This window comes from Arachis stenosperma, chromosome 4 (genome assembly GCF_014773155.1).
Source record: "Arachis stenosperma cultivar V10309 chromosome 4, arast.V10309.gnm1.PFL2, whole genome shotgun sequence".
NCBI lineage: Eukaryota > Viridiplantae > Streptophyta > Magnoliopsida > Fabales > Fabaceae > Arachis > Arachis stenosperma.
Genome location: NC_080380.1, coordinates 27378151 through 27384150, shown reverse-complemented (window position 1 = coordinate 27384150; position 6000 = coordinate 27378151).

Here is a 6000-nt window from a genome sequence, read left to right as displayed (position 1 = left end):
CATCAATTCTAGCTTATACCACGAAGATTCTGATTAAAGAATCCAAGAGATATCTACTCATTCTAAGGTAGAACGGAGGTGGTTATCAGGCACACATTCATAGGTGAAAATGATGATGAGTGTCACGGATCATCACATTCATCAAGTTTAGGAGCAAGTGATATCTTAGAATAGAAACAAGCGTGATTGAATAAAAAACAGTAGTAATTGCATTAATCCATCAAGACACAGCAGAGCTCCTCACCCCCAACCATGGGGTTTAGAGACTCATGCCGTATAAAATACAAAAAGAAACGTGTAAAGTGTCATGAGGTACAGATACAATATCAAAAGATCCTATTAATAGTGAACTAGTAACCTAGGGTATACATAAATGAGTAAATGACGTAAAAATCCTCTTTCGGGGTCCACTTGGTGTGTGCTTGGGCTGAGCATTGAAGCTTTCATGTGTAGAGACTTTTTCTGGAGTTAAACGCCAGCTTTTATGCCAGTTTGGGCGTTTAACTCCAATTTTTGTGCCAGTTCCGGCGTTAAACGCTGGGAATTCTAAAGCTGATTTGTAACGCCGGTTTAGGCCATCAAATCTCGGGCAAAGTATGAACTATCATACATTGCTGGAAAGCCCAGGATGTCTACTTTCCAACGCAATTGAGAGCGTGCCAATTGGGCTTCTGTAGCTCATGAAAATTCACTTCGAGTGCAGGGAAGTCAGAATCCAACAGCATCTGCAGTCCTTTTCAGCCTCTGAATCAGATTTTTGCTCAGGTCCCTCCATTTCAGCCAGAAAATACCTGAAATCACAGAAAAACACACAAACTCATAGTAAATCCCAGAAAAGTGAATTTTAACTAAAAACTAATAAAAATGTAATAAAAACTAACTAAAATATACTAAAAACATACTAAAAATAATGCCAAAAAGCGTATAAATTATCCGCTCATCACAACAACAACAACAACAACAAAGCCTTGTCCCACTAAGTGGGGTCGGCTACATGAATCAAACGACGCCATTGTGCTCTGCCATGTATCATGTCTACAGAGAGACCGTTTACATGTAGATCTCGTTTGACCACTTCACGGATGGTCTTCTTAGGTCTTCCTCTGCCTTTCGCTCTTTGTCCATCTTCCATCTCATCCACCCTCCTGACTGGATGTTCTATCGGTCTTCTTCCCACATGTCCAAACCACCTGAGACGCGATTCAACCATCTTTTCCACAATGGGTGCTACTCCAACTCTCTCCCTTATATCTTCATTCCTTATTTTATCCAATCACGTATGACCACTCATCCATCTCAACATCTTCATCTCTGCCACACTCAGCTTATGTTCGTGCTCCCCTTTAGCCGCCCAACACTCCGTACCATACAGCATAGCCGGTCTTATAGCGGTGCGATAGAATTTACCTTTAAGTTTTAAAGGCACTTTTTTCGCATATAAAACCAGATGCACTCCGCCATTTGACCAACCTGCTTGGATCCTATGATTTACATCCTGTTCAATCTCTCCATTATCCTGTATGATGCACCCAAGATACTTAAAACTTTTAACTTTTCGTAGGATGTTTTCTCCAATCTTCACCTCTATATTGGAGTTTTCCCTTCTCAGACTGAACTTACATTCCATATATTCCGTCTTGTTACGGCTTATGCGCAGACCATACACTTCTAGAGCTTCTCTCCATAACTCCAACTTCTTATTTAGGTCTTCCCTTGACTCTCCCATAAGGACGATATCATCGGCAAAAAGCATGCACCATGGCACAGGCTCTTGGATGTGCTCTGTGAGTACTTCCAAGACTAATGTGAAAAGGTATGGACTTAAGGATGATCCCTGGTGTAATCCTATACCAATAGGAAATTCCTCTGTCACACCACCTTGAGTCTTCACACTAGTTGTGACCCCATCATACATGTCTTTAATTGCCCGAATATATCCGCTCATCACAACACCAAACTTAAATTGTTGCTTGTCCCCAAACAACTAAAAATCAAAATAGAATAAAAAGAAGAGAATATACTATAGACTCCAAAATATCAAAGAAACTTAGCTCCAATTAGATGAGCGGGACTAGTAGCTTTTTGCTTCTGAACAGTTTTGGCATCTCACTTTATCCTTTGAAGTTTAGAATGATTGGCATCTATAGGAACTCAGAACTCAGATAGTGTTATTGATTCTCCTAGTTAAGTATGATGATTCTTGAACATAGCTACTTTATGAGTCTTGGCTGTGGCCCAAAGCACTCTGTCTTCCAGTATTACCACCGGATACATTCATGCCACAGACACATGACTGGGTGAACCTTTTTAGATTGTGACTCAGCTTTGCTAGTCCCCAATCAGAGGTGTCCAGGGTTCTTAAACACACTCTTTTTGCCTTGGATCACTTTAAAATATTTTTTTACTGCTTTTTCTTGCTTCAAGAATCAATTTGATGATTTTTCAGATCCTCAATAACATTTCTCCTTTTCCATCATTCTTTCAAGAGTCAACAAGTTTAACATTCTTTAATCAACAAATTCAAAAGACATATGCACTGTTCAAGCATTCATTCAGAAAACAAAAATTATTGTCACCACATCAAACTAATTCAACTAGTTTCAGAGATGAATTCGAAATCCTGTACTTCTTGTTCTTTTGTGATTAACGCATTTTTCATTTAAGAAAGGTGATGGATTAATAGGACATTTCTAGCTTTAAGACATGAAACTTAAATTTTATTAATCATGAATTAAGAACAAGACTCAAAAATAGATATAAGATAAGACTAATAGTAATAGAAAACAAAATTTTAAATGACTCTAAAATAGACTCCTAATGATAGAGATTATCACAGAGTTAGGACTCAACAACCTTGATCTTGAGAAGTGGATGCTCCCTCAACTTGTGGGGTATTTGACCCTTCAAGGGAGAGCTTTTGGCACTTCAGCTCTTGTAGCTCACGCCCCTGCTTCTCTTGTTCCTTCAGCAATTTGCAGAGCATGCGGTTTTGATTCTGCTGTTCTTTCTTAATTTGTTCCATAGCTTCTTGCAGCTTGGCAACAGATGCTTCTAGACGAGTCCAGTAGTCAATTTCAGGAAGTTCAGGGAGGAACACCTGCGCCCTCCTTTTGATAGAGTTATCTTGCATTTCTCCTTCCATTGACCTCTTGGTGATTGGGTGCTCAATTGGGATGAATTTATCTACTCCCATCCTCACCCCAGCATCTTTACATAGCAAGAAATTAAGCTTGGGTAAGCCAGTTTGGCTTCAGTGGAGTTCTTGTTTGCAATTGTGTAAATCTCACAAGCAATCAGATGATGAATCTCCACTTCTTTTCCCAGCATAATGCAATGAATCATCACTGCTCTCTTGATAGTAACTTCAGAACGGTTACTAGTGGGCAAGATAGAACGCCCTATGAAATCCAACCAGCCTCTTGCAACTGGTTTCAGATCTCCCCTCTTGAGTTGGTTTGGGACACCTTTTGAATTGGTCATCCACTTGGTTCCAGGGAGGCATATGTCCTCTAGAACTTGATCCAACCCCTTATCTACTCTCACCATTCTCCTATTAAAGGATTCAGGATCATCTTGTAGTTGAGGCAATTTGAAGATCTCTCTTATTTTGTCCAGATGGAAGTAAATAATTCTCCCTCTAACCATGGTTCTATAGGTATGAAAAGCGGTTCCAGTCATTCTCTACTTATCTGTCAGCCACATATTTGAGTAGAATTCCTGAACCATGTTTCTTCCAACCTTTGTCTCAGGGTTGGTTAGAACTTCCCATCCTCTGTTTCGAATTTGCTCTTGGATCTCCAGGTATTCATCTTCTTTCAGATCAAATTTAACTTCCGGGATCACTGACCTTAGACCCATTATTTTGTGGTAATGGTCTACATGTTCTTTGGTTAAGAACCTCTCTTGACTCCAAAGGTCCTTTGGAGCATTCTCTTTCTTGCCTCTTGAATTGGTTTATTTTCCTTTGGGAGCCATGATCTTGATGAGCCTTAGCTTAGTGATCACGGAAAAACACACCAAACTTAGTGGTTTGCTTGTCCTCAAGCAAAAAAAGAAAGGAAAGAGGAGAGAGAGGAGGAGAGCAAATTCGAATGGTGGGGAAAGGGGAATGGCCAAACGTGTATTTAGAAGGGAGGGGGAGAGATTTCGAAAATTTTGAAGGAGATTTGAGAATATATGAAAAGAATTTGAGAGATATTTGAGTTTTTGAAGAAGATTTGGAAAGGATTTGAAAGAGATTTGAAGAATGATTTTAATTTTTGAAAATTTGAAGGTGAATGATGAAAGTTTGAAATGTGTTTATGTAGAAAATTATGGATCAAAACAGGAAAGTTTGAAAAAATTTGAAGTGGAAAGCAAAATCTCTATCCCCCACCTATCTGGCGTTAAACGCCCAGAATGGTATCCATTCTGGCGTTTAACGCCCAAATGTTGGCCAATTTGGGCGTTTAACGCCCAGCCAGGGTACCAGCCCCTGGCTGGCGTTAAACGCCAGAAACCCCTTCATCACTGGGCGTTTTGCTAAACGCCCAGGATGCTGCACACCTGGCGTTAAACGCCCAGGATGCTGCACACCTGGCGTTAAATGCCCAGAATGGTGCCCATTTTGGCGTTTAACGCCCAAAATGGAACCTTTACTGGCGTTAAACGCCCAGAATGGTGCCCATTCTGGCGTTTAACGTCCAGAGTACCCCTTACTGGTGTTTTTTTGCCAGCAAGCTCCTTTTCTCTGCTTTTTGCACTGAATCCTTCTGCAACTCTGTGAATTCCTTCAATTTTGATGATCACCCCTTTGAGAATATGTATCAAACTTTTATTAAACAAAACAGATAACCTGCTAATGACTGGGTTACCTCCCAGCAAGCGCTTCCGTACTGTCTTTAGTTAGACCTTTACTGAGATTCATTCAAGCCTCAGTTTTGAGCATTCTTGCTCAAAATTGCTTTCAAGATAATGTTTGATCCTCTGTCCATTAACAATGAACTTTTTGTCAGAATCAATATCCTGAAGCTCAACATATCCATATGGTGACACTCCTGTAATCACATACGGACCCCTCCACCGGGATTTAAGTTTTCCTGGGAATAGTCTGAGCCTAGAGTTAAAGAGCAGAACTTTTTGTCCTGGCTCAAAGACTCTGGATGACAACTTCTTGTCATGCCACTTCTTTTCCTTTTCCTTATAACTTTTTGCATTTTCAAAGGCATTGAGTCTAAATTCATCTAGCTCATTTAACTGGAGTAATCTTTTTTCACCAGCTAACTTAGCATCCAGGTTTAGGAATCTGATCGCCCATTAGGCTTTATGTTCCAGTTCCACGGGCAGATGACAGGCCTTTCCATACACAAGTTGGTATGGAGAGGTTCCTATAGGAGTCTTGAATGCTGTTCTGTACGCCCACAGAGCATCATCCAAGCTCTTTGCCCAATCCTTTCTACGGGCGATTACAGTCCATTCTAGGATTCTTTTTAGCTCTCTGTTAGAGACTTCAGCTTGCCCATTTGTCTGTGGATGATACGGAGTTGCTACTTTGTGGCTAATTCCATATCGGACCATAGCAGAGTACAGCTGTTTATTGCAGAAATGAGTGCCTCCATCACTGATTAGGACTCTGGGAACACCAAATCTGCTGAAGATGTATTTCTGGAGGAATTTCAGCACGGTCTTAGTATCATTAGTGGGTGTAGCAATTGCTTCTACCCATTTAGATACATAGTCCACTGCCACCAGAATGTAAGTGTTTGAGTATGATGGTGGGAACGGACCCATGAAGTCAATACCCCATACATCAAACAATTCAATCTCTAAGATCCCTTGTTGAGGCATGGCGTATCCATGAGGCAAGTTACTAGCTCTTTGGCAACTGTCACAGTTACGCACAAACTCTCGGGCATCTCTATAGAGAGTAGGCCAGTAGAAGCCATATTGGAGGACCTTAGTGGCTGTTCGCTCACTTCCGAAATGTCCCCATACTGTGATCCATGGCAATGCCACAGGATC